The following is a 20,635-nucleotide window of genomic DNA, read 5'->3' as shown; positions in this document are numbered from 1 at the left end:
CATGTAATAGAAAAATGTGAAACCAAGAAATGGAAGACCGGACTTTTGGTCTGAGTCCTGCTTTTCCATCTGACCACGGGGCCTGAAGTCACTTTGTTTCTCTGTTCCTCAGTTTCCCCTGAGAAAAATAAGTCAATTGGTAGTTATAGAAATTCTGGTTATCTGCTATAAGGAAACAATCCTCAAACTAGAATAAGATCATAATCATGGAGATGCTCAAAGGAACATTATTTATAACAGCAAAAAATTAGAACAACATAAATGTCCAAACATAGGGTAATAGTATTGAACATCCACTTGAGGTAATATAATGAACCCAATTAAAATGATGTTCACTAATACTATGTAATGGTATGGAAAATTGGTTCTGATCTATTCTGAAAAGAAAAAAAAATGAGATATAAATGATATGATTATAACTATTATAATAAAAATCATGGCAGAGAATAAGAAAAAATTGGAAAGAAATACATTAAATGTAATAATGCTTGAGTGATTTTGAATCTTTTTAAAGCTGCTTGTGTATGGTTTCCAAATTGTATTTAATAAAGATATATTACTTAAACTAAACAAAATACATCAATAATAATCAGCTTAGAGTGTTGGGTTAAATGCTTTCCAAAGCCCTTCAGTTCTAAAGTCCAACTAGAGTCATGAAGATTAAAGATATAATAGAGATGTGAAAACCCATTCGAATGTATACAGTACTGCACGATTATAAGGTCTTATTGTTATTACTTGGTACCAAGCAAGAACACAAATACATTACTAAAGCAAAGGAGCCAGATGAGAAAGAGGCTGAGGACACAATGCTCACTTACTGTTAGAGCTCTTTTTGGCCAGAATATTCTTGATGCAACCTTTGGAAAAATGAATTTTACACAGCTTTTTGACATGCAGTCCTCTCTGCCCTTTGTACTGACATAATTGTCAACCAGATTTTATTGCATTCTCAAGTGAAGGGCAGAACAGATGGCCAAAGCCCAGCCTGGGGACTTGTGTCTACTTAGAGATCAGAGATGCTTTGCATGGAAGGGAGAAGGTGGGTGTGACTATTCCTGCAAAAAATGGGAACAGTAAGGAAGACTGAAAAAAGAAAAGAAATGGCCTATAGAAAGTCCCAAAGGAAACCATTCTGATATCATAAGATGAAGTGACATTGAATATAATAATGAATAAACTCAGGAAAATGGATTCTTAACAAAAATCATGGTTCACTTTTTAAATTTGTATAAAAATAGGTGCACAGCTAGGGTGCTGTGGTTTAGATAATTGTCCCCCAAAGGTTTATGTGTTAAAGGCTTGGTTGCCAGCCTGTGGTGCTATTTTAATAAGTAATGCTAATGGGAATAAGTCAAGTCACTGGGGGAGTACCCTGGAAGGGGACAGAGGATTGCTGGCCTCTCCTTTCCGTTTTCACTTCTTGGTTTCCATAAGATAAAAGGCTTCTTCGCCGTGCACTACCAGCACAATGTATTGCCTCACTTAAGGCCCAAAGAGAATGGGACAAACTGACCATGGAACAGAACCTTCAAAACTGTGAGTCAAAATAAACCTTTCCTCTGTTCAAGTTGATTATTTCAGGTATTTTTTTATAGTAACTAGAAGCTCACTAACAAATAGAACAAAACTTTATATCATCCAAGATATATAACCTCATTCTCACTCAAAAAAATGCTGAAGAAATATTCCAAACAAGATGCCAGTAATATAAAACCAGAAGTTAAACTTAAATTCAAGAGCCATAGGTTTGACCTGTGCCCATGCAATGCAGAATACTTTATAAACATTGGACTGGACACATTACCTCTTCAAGTTTTCATTTACTCATGCATAAAATGGAATAGTATTTTAAAGTGTTAAATGATATAATAGATGAGGTACCTGGTACCTAGTAGGTCCTGAGGGGTTATCTCAGCTTAACATGGAGGCAGTCTTAAAAATAAATTCAGGTACATGGTTCCACACATCTACCATGAAATTGGTTGAAAACAGGAAGGAAAAAATCAGTGAGTCAAAAATGCATTAAAAATAAATTCTATTTGTACCATCTATTGGTGTTTGCCTTTGTTAAAGTCCTAAACTCAAATGCATATCACTTGACACAACAGAATTTTAAGAGGTCATATAGTCAAAGGCACCAGGTTTCTCCAGGTAGGCCTGAGTCATTGCTTGGGAAACTTATAGGCAAGCAACGAAATCACATGGTTTGCTGGGTCAAGAAGCATTAAAACTATGGGGCCAAAACAATAAGAGAAATGAGGCTCAGGAAGGTAAAGTGAGTTATTCAGATTTGTACAAAGTTGGCATTCAAATTCATGCTCTTCATCCTGAATTTAACATTTTTTTTACCACATATATTTTGATGATTCATAATACACTTTTCTAGCTTGGGAAATAAGATACAAATGCAACAGACCTGGAGACTGAAGACATACACATATAGGACATGAAGGTTAAGGGTATATTGGTATGGTGGCATATGTATAGGAAAGTGGCAGAGAGGCAGAAAATGGGGCTAACACTGATTGCACTCATAGATCAGGTTGAAAAGTCTAGATACTTGCAACTCTGTTTCATCTTTATAGATCCAACCTTTTTATTTAGTCCAGACAAACATAGGCCCCCTTTTGCAGATAAGGAGAGAAGTTAAATATTCTGCCTAAAGTCTCACAGTTTATCACTGGCAAAAATGAAGCAAATGGCCAGCAAACCCAGCAGGACAAAATAGTTCTTTATGTGGTCTTTTGTGGCCTATTCGTGGGTCATGTTCTTTTTTTTTTAATTCTAATTTCTTATATATGACAGCAGAATGCATTGCAATTCATATTACACACATAGAGGACAATTTTTTCACATCTCTGGTTGCACACAAAGTAGAGTCACACCATTTGTGTCTTCATACATGTACTTAGGTTATTGATGTCCATCTCATTCCACCGTCTTTCCTACCCCCATGTCCCCCTCCCATCCCCTCCTCCCCCTTTGCACTATCTAAAGTTCGTTTATTCTTCCCATGCTCCCCTGCCAACCCTATTAGGTGTTAGAGTCTGTAAACAAGTCAGGATGGCGCAATTAGGAATCAGCCTCCTTATATCAGAGAAAATATTCAGCATTTGTTTGTTCGTTTGTTTGTTTTTTGGATTGGTTAACTTCACTTAGCATTATATTGTCCAACTCCATCCATTTACTGAAAATGCCCTGGGCATATCTTGAGTGTTAGAAATTCACTTGTTCGGATCTACTTCTTGCTTACCTCTGGAGCCATTTAGATATACTCCATCACTTTTAGGAGCTACAAAGCCATTTCATGTCCCTGGGTCAGGAACCTTTCTTGTTTCTCGAGCTCTAAGATTCCAATGAAACAGGACTGCAAAATTTATTGGCCTAGAACTTCACATCACTGGGTATTTTTTTTTTTAAGATAAATATAGTCAACCAAAGAACGAACTGTGTTGACAACTGGTAGTGGAGACAAGAGACACTACAAAAGAACAGGGAAAATCTACCAGACTTTATCAACTCCACCAGCCCTTCCCCTGTGGATAGCAGGAGACACTAGCCACTTCCCCCTTTACAGTTTTAACTAAAAGGAGCATTAGAGAGGTGAATTAACATTTAAAAAGAATGTAAAAACTCAGAGCTGTTCTAATGATGATTAATGGAGAGCTATAAGGGGGCCATGACCTGCTAGTGTCATTAAATGGATTGGCAGGTTTCTGAGCATTAATTATAAATAGCCACAGGAGTTCTCTGCTTAACAGAATCATGATAAATCCAAGTCTCTAAGAGAGAAGAAGAGCAAAATGGGGAAAAAGTTTATGTGTGAACATCTGCCCATGTGTTGTTGGGGAGCAAGACAGTGTGAGAGCAGAGGAAATGAGATAAATGATAAATTAGACCCTGCCAGTCAATCACATTTTCTAAATGTTTTATGTCCCAAAAGCTATAAAAGCAATATTCCTCTCTGCCCTTATTGGAACCATTTCTGTACAGCAATCACATCAGTTTCCTCAGGGATTTCAACTGAAATGTGCTCTGCCTTTTCTTTTTTATATTTACTCTCCAGCCTGTGACCAAGGAAGGGGCAGAGTCCGAATACAAATGGGCAGGAGAGAGACCCAGTGACCAGGCAAGGCACCGGGCAAGAATGAGAGGCGCTGACTGGCAGGGGCACGTGAGAACATGTGAAGGGAGCCCTGACTCCTGCCACCACCTCAGCAAAGCAAAAAAAAAAAAAACCCAGCAGAGGTGCTCTTGGTTTCCATCCTGGAGAATGTCCCGGAGCCATGGAGAAAGGTCTAGTAGCTGTGAGCACTCACCAAAAACTTTGCTGACTCCAGAGACTATGCACCATGAGGGCAAGGCCTGGTTTTTGTTGTCATTTTATTCATAGCTGCATCTTCAGAGACTAGGACAGTCATGGGCACCCTGAAAGTACTTGTCGAATGAGGAGTGGGTAGATGGAGTCTTCCATTACTGAGAGGGCATGCAGGCCTCATGTCAAGTTCTGAAGAACCTCTGGGCCGATGAGCGTTCAGGTAATGAACACACAGCTTGACCAAGGCTCTCTTCTTAGAAGGCCTTTGTTGGCCCTGAAGTGATAGGATGCCAGCTTTTCTCTTAACCTGTACTCAGATTCTCTACCTTTCAAAACTCGAAGCCCACTTTCCCATGAGAATCCAGAGAGAGGGATGGCCTGGTCCAAACTCACTCAACTCACTCATTAAACGGTCAACAAGGAGTCCCTTCCAGGCTTCCCTCCATTTCACACCTGACCTTTCCCCCTGACTTCCCAGCAGCTGGTGGGCCAAGTAAGCTCAGCCTGTGACTGGGGCCTGGCGTCAAGGAAAAGCCTGCGATTGATCCACGGACAAGTGGTTCTCCATGAATCTCCCTCCACAGGTGACAAGATTCCTTTGGGTCTTAGCTGTTGCCTATGATGGAGAAGAGATGAAGGAAGATGGGTCAGGAGAGAAAGGGAGCTCAGGGAAAAAGGAATGACAGCAGGGAACTCCAAGCTAGGATTTGGAATAATGGATCCTCTTGGACCATGTTGTATTTTTGCATGTGGTTCTTTTCAAGGTTTTCCTCTGCAAGTCATTATTTCAGCTGATTGGAAAATGGTGTTGAAAGACCTGCTTCTCCGGTACAATTTTCTTCATATCCTATTAGTTGCAATACAATTACAGAGAATACATCAATTCCTGGCCTGCCTGCTGCTGCTGCCAAAGCCGCCTATTAAAAAGCGGCCTTATTAATGGAATTGTACATCTAGGATTAATCGGCTTGCATTGGCCATTTACATTTCTCATTCCACAAGCACTTTTGTTTGCTTAATAGGCTGAAGGAGGTAGGAAATGACACAACAAAAGCCTCTCCCAATTGCCACGCGTATCACTGGTGGATTTAATATCCCCTTCCTTCTTTCATCCTGAAGTGCTGCATAGGGATAAGATCTGGCACATGCCACTAGGGAAAAGTGAAGCAGCAGCTAAATAGCAATTGGTGGGAAAGAGGGAAGGAAGGAGGAGGCAGAAAGACAGGCAGGAGCCAAAAGAAATACTGCACTTTTGAGAAGGAGCACAGGCCCCTAATCTCTGCTGTTTCTGAGAGTTGTAGCTCATGGGAACAAAGGCCCAGAAAAGCAGGACACCTGTGCACGGGCAGGGGCATGGATGGAAGGGGTTGCTCTGCACGAACAGAACAGACCTAATCTCCCTTTAGCCATGAGTGGCTTTTGTGACTCAATCTCTGCCTAGGCTGAGCTGGTGACTCTGGTTGAACTCCCTGACCTGTACTCATTCCTCCATCACTTCCCACTTACACCTTTGGGTTAGCACATTTCAAGTTTCTCTACTTGTGGGATGTGAGTGTAATCACGGAAGTCCATTCAGCTTTGTTTCCCTTTTGTCATGGATGCCTGAGAACGGATAGTTTCAGGAAGGAAAATTGAGGGAGATCAGGTCCATTCTGTTCACAGCTCACTGTGTCCCAGAATATCAGCTGAGGGTGGCTGCCTCAGCAGAAGCACTCTACCTAGGAAAAGGTGTTCAGGACAAAGGGAGGTCTAAGTCCATCCCAACGGGCCCAGCACAAAATCATTAATGCTTTTTACAGGGGAGTAGTGTTCAAAGTAGGGCGGAAGGGAGCTGAGGGTACTCCTGGCCCTTCCTCCTCTGCATGGACCCTCTGAAAAGCATGGCTAGAATACATTAGCCACATATATGCATTTATTTACTGCCCCTTCATTAAAGAACAGGAAGCCTGTACTGGCCTGCAGGGAGTGCCCTAGGGTATTAAAGAGCCCAGGAAAAAGTTACTCAAAAATAATAGACATTGGGATTTTTCCTCGCATCCTGATCTCAGGATAACTCAGCTTTTCAGACTTTTAGACGGGCAGGGGCATGGATGGAAGGGGTTGCTGAGCAGAGTGCTGGAGTTTGGAAGAAGATGTATAAGTTCTACTGGGTGGAACTTCCCCCAATAAACAGTAGGTGTCCTGACTGGTGGTCAAGCACCCACCTGGTCATCAGCATCCTCTACCTTCTTTTCAACTGGCTCCAAGAGGCAAGGTGCACTGATTAAAGTACACCCTTCAGAAAATGATGCTTTATTGAATTTGCTTCTCCTTTTTCCCTACCCCCACTTATGAGCCAAGGAGGTTTGCATAGGTCAGAAATGACAGACAGCTGAGGCCTATGAAGCAGAAATCCCTTCCCAGTCAGAGACCCTGTGGTTATGCAGAGGGCTCCAGTCCCTAGGTTGGTGTTGCCTCGGCAGCAGAGGCAATGTATGTTGAAGCTCTGTAATACAGTATGACTTTTTACTTTAATGGAATTTTCCTAGACCACTAGGAAAAAAAAAAAGACTCCATTAACCACACTACAAAGGCCTCTACTTATTAGTATTTTAGAACAGTGGCAAAACATTTCTTGAATCTAATTATTGCTGACAAATATGAAAATTGAAATCAAAGTTAAATTTTCAGCTACCGTGCCTCATATGCTAGCCTTCTCTGACTTCGACTATTGCATCAACACATTTATGCTTCCAATAGTTTCAGCAGAAGATTGGTTATTTTCCCTCTCCTCTAATACCGCCCTCTTTCCTTCCCCAGGGCTCCCACTCCCTCCCCAGCATGGACCCTATATATTTTGAAGCATTAAATCTGACATATTCATCTTGGTGGCTGGCACTAGGTAACTAACTTTATGTTTACCTGTCACAGATGCAGAAATGAGCTGAGCAGAGTGCTGGAGAAGCTACTTCTGTGTCCCTACCCTCTCCTCCTGCCCCCAGTCTTAGCCCTTCTGTTTTTCAGATAAAAGTCATTTGACTGATTTCAAATTCCTCGTGATATCAGGACAGAAAAAAAAAAGGACTTGTCAACACCTTTCTTTCTTTTCCCCTATTAAGCATACTGTAAAAATCAATCCCTTTTGTCACTTCCCTCTGCTTGCGAGAATGTTTAATGGATGTCAAGGGAGCTAATGATCGCTGGTAGAAAATTCATTTTAGATTTGCTATTTATAAAGTACTCAGTACTCAGGTGGGAAATTAACATGAGGAAAGAAGTCGGGTGGGGTGGGGTGGGGAGGCTGGTAGTGCAGAGCAGGGGCCCTGTCAGGCTGGCAGTTGCTTTGCAGAGGTGGGACCCAAGGCATCCTGGGGACACAGGCACAGGTTGGAGAGAGGTCATGTGGGATAGTGCAGGAGTATAGGCTCAGGAAACCTGCAGGCCCAGGCAAGTTGACCTTTCTGAGCCAAAATTTTCTCAGCAATAAAATGATATCTATAACACTTACCTTACAAGGTTGTGGAAAGGATTAAATAAAATATCACACATAAAACATTTACCAGTGCCTGATACATAGTACTAGCACATACGTAATAAATATTAAATGTCCTTCCCCATAGCCCCATGTGGTTCAGATCGGGAGAGGATGGATCAGCACTGACATGCTCAGGATTGAAAATGGACCTGGCCACGGGTGCACTCACACACAAGCCTACTCCACATAAGGATCCTGAGCACCACCTGTTACCCGGCTTTCAGGTAATTGGGTCAGCCAGTGGTTCTCCAACTTAAGGATGCATCCGAGTCACCAGGAGGGCTTCTTAATACACCGATTGGGTAAACCAACACCTCAGCATTTTAAAGTCTGCAAAGGCTGAACTAGGGTGCAGAATCTGCATTATGAACAAGTTCCTAAGTGAAGCTGACACTGCTGGAACCCACTTTGAGAATCAGAGATACGTATGCAAACTGAATTTTCTCCTCAAAATAGTAATGAATACCACTCTACCCCAGCTTGTGCTGTTATTTTCTACCTACTACTTCCAGTATGAAACAAGCCTTCCCCACTTCTAACCTCAAGCTAGTGGAGGACTCAGAATTTTGAAGCAAATCACTGAAAGCTAGTTAATTTCCTTGCAAATTTTACATCACTTTCCGAAGAGGCAAGTGGTGAGGTTAACTTTTGGGTTTGTTCCAATACGTAGCTGAGCCTCAGTTTCCCTCCCTTCTGGATAGTTGATTTCTCAAGTACTCAGATGGATCAACTTTGTGCCCCTAAGTTCTCCGTCACATATGGAACACCAAGTCAGGGAGCTCTGGGGTACTCCTTACCCTTCTGCTGTTTTCTCCTTTTCCTGGGCTTCCCTTGGATGCTTCTCTGTTATATTTGGATTAACTGCAAATCTCCTTTGATTACTCACTCTCTGTTGAAACAGACAACCTGTTGCCACGTGTTTGATTACTGAAACCCAGGGGAGATCCTATTTGTAATGCAGCCAGTTACAGTACACTCAGCATTACACACACAGTCACTGAGCTGCTAATTCATTGTCTAAGAAGTTGCTTTTCAGTTTCTGATTTTTCAATAATAGGCTTCTCACGAAGCTCTTAAGCTTCAGAAATAAGCCGAAAACTGCTTTTCCAGTCATTTACATAAACACAAGTGGATCAGGAAAAAAGAGAAAGGAAAGGAATAGTTTTACATGTTATCCTGGGACTCTGGGAGCCTGGGGGAGAAGCATGTCGAGGCTGCAGTTCTGAAAAAGTGCAATGGGAAGTATGGAGTTTTGCTGAATACCTGGCACCAAAGCGAATGATAAATCTTGAAATTTCTCCTGACTCCTAGGCTGTGGCTTGCTGAGGCTGGGCAGTTATTCTGAGCACCAGCAAATTGTTCTGTCAGCAAGCCGCTCCCTCAGGTGCATCTTGTTAGGAAGCTTGTCATTCATTCCCCTGCCATGAGACCATGGGCCCATCATCTGAGGAGGCATACTGTCACCTGGGACAGATAAGGGTTGGCCTCCAAGAGAGGGAGCTCCATCTCCATGAAGGGTGCTTCATGCCTCTCTTGAGAGGGACATGGATTCAGGATCTGGTCTCTGACATGTGTTTAGTTATTGGACTGAGAAGAGGAACTTTCTGGTAAGTGTGCTACTTTTAACCAACATCTTATTCCATGCTCCCTCTCTCTGTGACCCCCTCTGTCTTGTCTCCTCACTTTCTCACTCTATTTCTCTTTCCAAATATATATTATTCAAATAATACAACAAGCCAGAAACAATGGCAGCTATTTTTTTTCTTTTCTGCCAAATCATATCCATCCCTATTAAAAAGGAAATACATAGACCATGAAAATTCACTTTGACCTTTTATATACCAATTCTGATTCCTTATGCACCTAATATTTGTAGGCAGAGGGTGGGATACTAAACTTAAAAAGAAACAAACCCCAAGATGCCCAATTAGAATTTCAAAAAAAATTAATAATTTCAGGATAAGTATATACTATGCATAATTTTTAAAAATATTGTTTTATGGAATTTAAATTTATCAAACATCTTAGATTTTTATTAGCTAAATCTGGCAAAAAAGAATGTACATTTACTTATAAAACTTATATATTTACACCACTTAATACCACCAAGATTTCTTTGATTCTGTGTTTTGGTGGGTTTTTTTCCTAAGGCAGATGTATCTGAGGGAAACAAACCCCTCCTACTAAAGTTTGGATATGATTTGAGTGTGTGCCCCAAGTCGCTGTGCTATGCTCATCCTCAACATAGCAGTGTTAAGGGGGTGGTAATACCTTTAAGAGGTGCAGCCTTACAAAAATGTTGGCAAGGATGTGGTGAAAAAGGTACCCTCTTACATTGCTGGTGGAGTCCCACCAAATTGGTGCAACCACTATGGAAATTAGGATGGAGATTCCTCAGAAAACTGGTAATGGAACCACCATTTGACCCAATTATCCCAATCCTTGCTTTATACCCAAAGTACTTAAAATCAGTGTACTATAGGGACACTGCCACATCAATGTTTATAGCAGCTCAATTCACAATAGCTAGGCCATGGAACCAACTGAGGTGTCCGTCAATAGATGAATACATAAAGAAAATGTGGTATATATACTCAATGGGATATTACTCACCTTTAAAGAAAAGTGAAATTATGGCATTTTCCAGTAAATGGTTGGAGTTAGAGAATACCATGCTAAGCAAAATAAGCCAATCCCACAAAACCAAAGGCTGAATGTTTTCTCTAATATGCAGATGCTAATTCACAATAAGGTTGTGGGGCACTAGGGAAGAATAGCCTTACCTTAGATTAGGTAGAGGGAAGTGATGGAAGAGGAGGGAAGGGGGTGTGGGGATAGGAAAGATAGTAGAATGAAGCAGACATTATTACTATATGTATATATGTGACTGCATGACCAATATGGTTCTGTAATATGTACACTCAGAAAAATGAGAAATTATACCCCATCAATGTATGATATATCAAAGTGCATAAATGCATTCTATTGTCATGTATAACTAATTCACACAAATAAAAAAATTTTTTAAAAAAATAGGTGCAGCCTTGAGGGAGATACTTAGGTCACTGGGTGATGCCTTCAGAAGACTCTCAGATGGGTATCATTGAGTGGGTTAGTTCTCACAAAACTGAGTTATTTTTTGTTTGTTTGTTTTTGGTACTGGGGATTGAACCCAGGGCCTCATGCTTTTCAGGCAAGCACTCTACCACTGAGCCACATCTCCAGACCAAAACTGAGTTGTTACAAAGAAGGACGTCTGGCCTGAGTCCCTCTGGCTTTCAGTGTCATCATGTAATAAATCCTTATCACGTGTTTTCTCATCATGACACTATTCACGAAGGGGTCCCTTACCAGAAGTGAAATTGATGGGTCACCTAATCTCAGACTTTCATCCTCCAAACTTTGATAAACCTCTTTTCTTTATAAAGTACTTAGACTCAGGTATTTTGTTAACAGCAACAGAAAATAGATTAATACAGCTCCCACGGGAAATGATCCTTGACCTTGGCTTCCTCTTGGCCCTTAGCACCCAACCCATCTGCAGTGAATTTTCACTTTGCAATTCCTTTAAATCAGTAGTTCTCAAAATTAAGTGTGAATCACCTGAAGGAATTCTTGAAACAGAGTGTCAGGATCCAGTATCACACTTTATGCTTCAGAGACTATACCTAGAGATCCATGGTCTAAAACATTATGAGTCACTGACCTTTCCACAATTTCCTAGGGAAGATTAGAAATAGCCATCCCAATGAAGGATATATATATATATATATATATATATATTCNTATATATATATATATATATATATATATATTATATATTAGAATAGGTTTCAAAGTATTTTTGTTTTTTCAGACTTTTAAATTCTTTTCCTGACCTTATTTATTACACTGCTCACAACATTAGCATGGGTATGTAGATTGGTGCCAATCTTGCAAGAAGACCATTCCTGGCAGAAAGAAGCATATGCAAAGACACTGAACGATGGAGGGCATAAGTTCAATATCAAGTGGGAATAAGATGGTGTTAAGGAGAATTCTAGAGACGTAAACTATGGCAAGGTAGGGACGGACCTTCTACCTAAGAGGAAGGAGAGGAAGATGGCACTGATAGGAAGTTGTTAGACTTTGGATCAGGAATGTAGGCTCATGGGTTGAAGACTTGTTCCCCAATTGGTGGCACAATTGGGAGATGGTAGAAACTTTAGGAGGTAGAGACTAGTTGGAGGAGTAGCTCACTGAGGCATTGCCTTTGAAGGGAATGTGAAGGGTGTATTGGAAATCCAGCCCCTTTTCTAGCCTGTTTCCCTTTCTTTCTCTCTCCCTCTCCCTCCCTCCCCCCACCTCCCCCTCTCTCTCTCCTGCCCCTCTCTTTCTTGGCCATCATGAGATGAGAGACTTGCTCCATGATGATGTGCTACCCACCATGATGTTCTTCCTCAACACAAACCTAAAAGTAATGCATTCAGCTGATCCTGACCATGGACCAAAATCTCTGAAACCATGAGTCAAAATAAATCTTTCCTCCTTTAAGTTGGTTTTTCTCAGGAATATTGTCACATTAATGAAAAGCTAATATGGAAAACTGGTACCAAAAAGCAGGATTGTTTCAGTGACCATGTGGTTCAGAAGATATTAAAGCTATTTTAAGGAGCAATTTTTAAAAGATTGGAGAATCTGGCTAGAAAAAGCTCAGAATGCTGTAAGAAGCGCTTAGTAGTTCATTTTGATGGGAGCTCAGAAGAACAAAATGCTGATAGGAGCATAGACAGTAAAGACTGTACTCCTGAGGTTTCAGTCCTCATTTCAGATAGAATGAAGACTCTACAAGGAATTAGACAAGAGGTCATTAGTAATACATTGTGGCAAAGAACTTGTCCATCTTTTGTTCATGATCTAAGACTGTGGGATACTGAGTTCAAAGGTGATGGACTAATAAATCTGGTGGAGGAAATTTCAAGGCAGCATAGCATTTGATCATTGGCATGGGTAGTACTGGCTGTTTTTAGGAAGGTTTACGGTGAGAATAATGAGCAAAAATCAGAGGAGAAAGAGTTGAAAAGCTTGCATTCTGGCCAAAAAAGAAGTGCATGTTAAGTCGTAGCCAAGGAAGGATCACTGTTGAAGAGATTAGTGACATTAAAAGAAACTAAGTACATTGCACTGAGACAATAGGAGTGATACTTTGAGAACATTTCAGGATTCAGCAAGACCCCACTCCTCATGGGCTCAAGGGTGTAAACCCACACAACTCTGCATTTGAGAAGAGAGCTCCAAAGTGTCCTGCTCCCTCAGGGTCTTCTAGGGGACTGATTGATTTCCCCACATTTAGCCATCCAAATACTCAGAAGTTACTGCAGCCATGGCCCAAGTGGGCACAGCTCCTGCTGGACTTGAACAGCAGACCTTGGTGATCTCCACATCATGCCGTTTTACTAGTGTTAACAGATATGCAGGATGCAAGAGTTGTGAAGGGTCACCGAGTCCTCCACTGGGATTCCAAAGGAAGGCCTGGAAGGCTAGGCAGCATGCGGCAAGGTTGGAATCCCCGCTGACAGACAGAAAGGGTGATGCCTGGAGCTGTAAGAGGGAAGCCAGATCTGCAATGGAAACACCAGAAAGTTGAAGATGCCGGAAACACAGAATGTTCAAGGAAAGCTGCAGACAGCAAGTCGAGCCACCCCAGAGAGAGGCCATGTGAGCTGAAGTTGGCAAGGGCATTGGGGCGTCCTAAACCATTTGGAACTTGTACCTCCCCACCATATGCCCTAGATACAGGATAGGAAATTTACTGTTTACCCTGCAGAATTTCAACCTTGCTTTGGTCTAATGCTTCCTCTGTATTCTCCTATTCCTCTGTTTTGAAATGGAAATACTGACTCTGTGCCATTGTGCATTTTTAGCTTGTAACTTCTTTTTTAAATTTTTACAGGGGCTAAAATCAAAGAGTTTGGCTTGGGTCTCAGAGAGACTTTGGACTTGGACTTCTGAGCAAGACTGGAACTGTTAAAACCATGGAGACATGTGAATATGGACTGAATTTTGCATTGTGAAATGGGCATGAGGTTTTGGGTGCCAGAGAAAGAATGTAATAGTTTGGATCTGGAATGTCTTCCAAATGCTCATGTGTTGATGCTCATGTCTTGATCCCTAGTGGGAGACACTTTGGGGTGGTAGGGAAACGTTAGGAAGCAGACAGATTTGGAGAAATTAGGTCCCTGGGCATGTCCTTGAGAAAGATATCTTGTTCCCACTTAATCTGTCATGTATTTTCTTCCTGGTGACCATGAGCTCCCTGACATGACATTTTGTTTTGCCAAAACACCAAAAGAACAGGGCCAAGTGACCATGGACTGAAATTCCTGAAAATATGAGCCAAAATAAATCATTTCTCATTAAAGTTGACTTTCTCAGGTATAGTTACCAGTGCCCATCCTGTTCAATAAGACTTACAAGTTTTGTCTTAATTTTCTGGTATGTATTGATTCACAGAAGATTTCAAAAATATAATTCATATCAACATGAAAACAATATTCCAAGGAAGTATAAATATCCTGATTTACTCTGGGGATAAAAACCTTTGATTCTTAGAGTTAATGATAGACTGGGATGAGAAAAGGATATTGTGTGATGTGAATATTAATAAATATATTTTATAGAAGTATGATCTGTAAAGGATATATGTATTTGATTCCTTGTAGAGTCTAACGTGAGAAAATTAAATAGGCAATGAGTTCTGAACATGTTTGGGAGATGGTTCTAAATGACAGGACCAAAATTAGATAGAGAAAGAAAGTGGAGATAGATCATATTTTAAAAATCCAGAGAAAAGGAAATAGTGTGAGAAAAGAGTGGTTAATGTTGTAAGGAGTTCTTTATGGTCAGCTCTCTTTCCCATTAAACAGGCAAAATATCTACTTTCTTGAAAACTCAGCCTGTATATATCTGAATACACACACATGGACTTGTGCACACACGCATGGATACACACAATGCTTTCCCTGCATGATGTTCAAGGAAAACAGGAGCTATTAAACAGTAATTCCTTCAATTTTCTGCCACCAACCTTAAAAATAAACCTGCAGCCATACTGGACCAAGAACATCTAATTATCCCTTTTCCTTTTCATTTTTCTTTACTGAACTAAAATATGCATAACATACTATGTTTGAGTACACAACTCAGTGACATTGAATACATTTATAGTGTTATATAACCATCATCACCATTCATTTCCAGAACATTGTCATCATCCCAAACAGAAAGTCTATATCTGTCAAAACACATTTCTGTTCCCAGCTTCCCCTGAGTCCCTAGTAATCTCTCTATGAATTTATCTATTCTAGATATTTCATATAATTAGAGTCATACTGTGATTATCCTTTTGTGTTTACCTTATTTCAATTAGCATGTTTTCAAGATTACTCATATTGTAGCATGTGGAGGAATTATCTTCCTTTTTTAAGGATAAATAATATTTCATTGCAAGCCATACCAATTTTTTTTTTTCATTCATCTATTGATGGTTATTTGAGGTTTTTTTTCTTCTTTTTGGCTATTGTGGATAATGCCGATATAAACATTGGTAAACAATGTCTGTTTGAGTCCCTGCTTTCAATTTTGGGGGGTATATAACCAGGAATGGAATTGCTGAATCATATGGAAATTCTGTTTAGCTTTTGGGGGAACTGCTATACTGTTTCCACGGTGATAACATCACTTTACATTTCCACCAGCAATGCACAGACGTTCCAATTTATCCACCTCTTTGCAAACATGTGTTTTTTCCTCTTTCTTTATTTCTTTCTCCCTTTCTTTTTTGTTAAGAAACATCCTAATGGGCGTGAAGTAGTACCTCACTGTGGTTTTGTCTTTCCTGAATTACAAGTGATGTTGAAATACCATATTTTGATGATACCAAGAATGTGGCGAGGCCTTAACCATACGTGAGTCCTATGGCGCTGAAAGCCTTTTCTATCCTTTACAAGGGAAATGTTTATCTCTCTACTGTCCTTAAAAATGTATCAATATTCCTTTTCCCTTTTCTGTGGTGATAACCCCAGAATTTGGGTGTGTTGGCAAGCAAAGTGGACAAGGCCTTCTTCACATTCCCTTGCATCTAGATCTTGCCATGTGAGTAAGTTCTCGCCAAGGAGTGTGACTCACAGTGCTGTGGTTAGGTTTCCAGAAGCCTTCTCTGGAAGTCAGGATGCCTCTGCATTCTACCCCATCTTCTTCCTCTCCTCCCTCATCTCATGACTGGCACACAGATGTTGCCACCTGAGACCAGGAAGTCAAAGCCATATGCCACAGATCCAAACAAAAGACAGGCCAGGGACTCTTGAGTTTCAGGAACACCACACCAGTCTTGAACAGACTAGGCACAGTATTTTTATAACTAGAAGGATAAACTTCTATCTTACTTAAGCCACTTTGATTGTATAAGAACTGAATCCAATTACAATGAATATTCCCCAATATATTTCATCTTATTTACTTTAAATAATAATGGGATCAGTCCTTGTCTTCTCTTCAAGTCTCATTCTTTTACCTGTGCTCAGGATCTGCCAACCCTCCCACATGCTCATACCTCTGAGGGACTCACTAGGCCAGGTGTCTCCTAAATCTTCCCATCTCTCCTCCCTTCTACTGGCCCTTGCCCATCAGCATTCAAGCAAGTCTTTCCCATCATGTAAAAGCAACAATAGCATCCTCTCAGAAGGTAGTCTTCCTTTTCCTTCATATTCTCTTCTATTTCTTTCTTTCTTAACAATAAACCATCCACATTTTCTGACTCTACTTCTTTATCTCCCTACCATCTCCCACCCTAAGGCTCCTCCTACAAAACCATTCACACCAAATAATTAGAAGATCGTATCATGACTAATGTCCCTTAATCCTTTAGAAACATTTGAAACTTTTGACATTGCAAGTATCCCTACCTTTCCAAAATTTACATCCTTTGAGCTCAATGTTATCATGCTTTTCTCATTTTTCTCATGTGTTTTGGTCACTCCTTATCAATCTGCTTTACCATATCTCTTCTCTTCCCTACCTGCAAATACCTGTGCTCTGCCCTCATTGCTGTCCATGTACCTCTCTATTCTCTCACTAAAGTAATTAATTGTATCTGTGCTGAAGACTTCCTTTGTTCAAGCCCAGGTACCTCATTAGAATTCCAGCTCCATCTGGCTAGCTTCATATTGTGGAGTTTCTTAGAAATCCATTGTGACCCAAAATATGTCCATTACCATTTCTCTAAACCCACCACTGAACCACTCATCCAGAGACTAGAAGTACTGTTATGCTTTTCTTTATCACTTATCATCCTCTTTACTTTCCATCTCCAAGTCTTAATCCTCCCCCTCCATAACTTCTGAATATGCTCATGTCTCTCCATTTCTTCAACTTTCAGGCTGGTGGCCTCATGCCTACCTACGTGGCTGCAATATCCTCTAGAACACTCCCATTCCTCTAGTCTTATTCCCTTTAATTCTCATGTTGTAACTTGAATGCCATTTGGACATTTTGAAGAACCCCAACTAATTTTATTTAGAAATTACAACCAAAAATCCCATCTAGCTTGAAAATCTTCAATAAGAAAAATCTTCAATAAGAGCCATGCAAATGCTGAGCACTAGCTACCTCTACCTATAACTCTTGTCTTTCTATGTACATCCCCCTTCTCCTCACCACTTTCCCCCAAAACCATACAAGTGCACTCAACCCAGCCAGATTTGATTTTGGAATCCTGAATTCCTATCACACCGTTCTGCCTCCATACTTTGGCATACACAGTTTCCTCTACTTGTAGCAGGTATCGCTCCTCTCACCTGGGTGAATCTACTCATGTCTGTCTCTCAGATTTAATACCTCTTCCTTACAGATGACTTCTCTGACCTGAAATGTTTCTCAGGTGTTGCCATAGCGAACGTGACTTGCTTTGTTCACAATATTTTGAATTGTCTATTCCACCGAGAATAAGAACCATGTCTGCCTTGCTGCTCATGCCTAGTACACAGTAGGGTCTAAGGAAATGATTTGTGGAATGGATGGAATATAAATTGAGCAGAACCTGCCCATATCCTCAGCTTTTTTTGTTGTTGCTTCTATTTTATCATAAATCTTGATGATGTGGAAATGTCATCTCTACGTCATTTGAAGATGACACAAAACTGTTAGTGACAGCTCATCAAGATTCCAAAATAATCTCAATGGATTTAAATAATGGACCAAAGCTGCAACAAAATTCAAGTATTTAAAAGAGACATTTGAGGGAAATCAACTACAAGGAAGGATAGGAGAGGTCTTCCACAATATCTTTTTTTTTTTTTTTTAAAGGAAAGGACAACCTCAGTATGAACCAAGGTGTAATAGATCTTTCAAAAATAAGAGAAAAGAAACTAACACAAAAATTGAGTGGATCTGTATAACTGAAAACTCTAAACTTTCCAGTATATGAGTCCACTCCCCAGTATGCCAATCAGGTTATGTCAGGAAGAGTCTGCTGTGGTAATAACTTTCAGGTTGATCATTATCAATCTGAACTTGTTCAAAAGATAATGATCAAGATGATTAGTGGTCTGGAAACTATGTCACATGACTATCACAAAAAGGAACTAAGGACATCAAGATAAGATAAGTAGAATCCATGATAGTCATCTCTTAGAAAGTGGATAATACAATTTTACTTGTACTCCGACAGCTCTAAAAGGCACAAATTAAAAAGAGGCACATTTTTGGTCCACATAGATTAAGAGTGTATTCACCTGCAAGTAAAGAGACCCAATTAATTAGGATTATTTTTTTACAAGTGATGATAAGTATAGAAATATGCATTCCAGAATTGGTGAAACTGCTATCGTCTTGAACTTGAGCACCTTTCCTTAGACTGAGTCAGATGAAATTGCCCATACTCAATTATTTTTGATCTATCAAAATAGCAACTCCATGTGGTTGGACCTAAAAGCTTCCTCACTGTATATTATTAGTTCTCCTGCTTGCATGTTAGCTCCTAAACCTCCAAGGCAATATTCCAGTCACTGGGCAAGAAGGGAAAATGATAAGGGCCATCCAAGTCCAGTTTCTAAAATTCTACCCAGCAATCTTGTTCTTACATATTGTTGGACTGAATTGCATTACATGATCACACCCAGCTATAAGGGAATCTAGGAGGTGAATATTTTATATGTGCCTATTTCTACCCTGTAAAAATTTAAGGGTACCATTTGTAAAAGGAGAGGATAGAATTGACATAGTGGAGGCATCAAGATGCCTACCAAAATAGTAAAGTATTTTTTACAGTGTTTATCAACTATGAGAAGAGTATTAACACCGGTTATTCTCAGCTGCACCTGCACAATAGAATCATCTATTTGTTCTTTCAAAATAGAAGAAACACCTATGTAGACCTGCTCAATGAGAACTCTTCTTATTAATATTTTCTAGTTGTTTATGAACCTTTATTTTATTTACTTATTTATATGTGGTGCTGAGATTCGAACCCAGTGCCTCTCCTGTGCTAGGCAATCTCTGTACCATGGAGCTACAACTCCAGCCCCTTAATGAGAACTTTTGAGAGTCAGACCTGGGCATGTAAGTAGATAATAATCTCTAAAAGTGACTATGATAGACAGTCAGAACTGGGAACCACAACTCAGTTGGCGAGTGGCTGGCCACTAGAAATTCTGTAATTGCTGGTCAGCAATTAGTGAACACCATTCCAAAGTAATTGTTGTCTTAGAAAGGAAACTGGGCAAGTAAAATCCCAAGGTATCTTGAAACTCTAAGACTATTAAAAAAAAAAAAACCCTCTGGATTTGATAATTGAATTATTTTGATCTTGAACAAGGCTTTAAAACTGTGAGAAAGTAATGAAAAATGGTGATAAGATATGTAGATCCTTCTGGGGAAGGAGATTGAGCAAATTATGTTATGTACATGTACAAATATGGCATAATGAATCTCACTATTGTGTGTAATTATAATTCACCAATAAAAAGTAAAATTTTAAAAATTTTCCAAGAAAAGGAAGAAGAAATATAGAACAATTAGTTAATTCACAATTCTTTTCAGAACTAGAAAAATGGTCCATCAAACTACAGAGGCTCATGCATCACTAATTGCAATAAGGAAAAAGCTGTCAATCAATCTTTCCCATACCTAGGCCAAGTTTCATCTCTGTAGGTGAAAAGTCAGATGCCCCAGTGGAAAGCTTTGTGAGCAAAGAGAGAGTAGATTTGAAGAAACAGAAAACACTTGATTTGAATTTTTAAAAAAATATCTATCCAGGCACTTTCCTTTGAGATTCAGAGTTTCCTTGTTCTAGTTGCTTTCTGATGGCAACACTCACCAGCTGTAGAACATAGATTCAGGCGTCCCTCCTCCTCACCCACCTGATCTACTCATTATTAGAGGGACTATTTTCTGCTCTTTGATAAGTTTAGCCTAAAACATTGAACTCCACAAGTACAAATACCTAGTTGCCTGTAACATATTGTTTATTATTGATTATGGCCAGGAAGGATTACTAATGTATGAGATAACAGATTCATGGTCCAAAAAACAAAAAATCTTCTCAGGAAAAAGATGAGTTAAATATAACAAGATGACTTTGGAAAGGGTAAATTTTGAGGTCAGGCTCTTGCACGTATGGTAAGATGACACAGACAAAGGACAAGGAAGGATTCAATAACACCTCACCATAAGTTTACTGAGTTACATGGCCACTGAAATACTCAACGCTATCTCTGGCCTTCTTCTCTTTCTCTCCCTCGCCCTTTTCCTTCTGTCCATAAAGA

General features: G+C 40.0%; 1 protein-coding gene and 2 non-coding genes across 6 annotated transcripts in view; all 3 read right to left on the bottom strand.

The window, feature by feature from the left end:
- The window catches only part of Ntm (neurotrimin), a 960,133-nt gene that overhangs the window by 929,098 nt on the left and 10,400 nt on the right, over positions 1–20,635 (bottom strand). The gene's annotated exons all lie outside the window — the stretch shown is intronic.
- Trnaf-gaa lies at positions 10,987–11,061 on the bottom strand. Its single transcript has one exon. It is a non-coding gene; the product is annotated as a tRNA-Phe (tRNA).
- Positions 15,731–15,856, bottom strand: LOC125614051. The gene has a single exon (XR_007344704.1). It is a non-coding gene; the product is annotated as a U6atac minor spliceosomal RNA (small nuclear RNA).

This window comes from Marmota marmota, unplaced genomic scaffold, assembly GCF_001458135.2.
Source record: "Marmota marmota marmota unplaced genomic scaffold, marMar, whole genome shotgun sequence".
NCBI lineage: Eukaryota > Metazoa > Chordata > Mammalia > Rodentia > Sciuridae > Marmota > Marmota marmota.
Note: the sequence above shows the minus strand (reverse complement) of the source record. Positions and strands in the feature narration are given on the sequence as shown.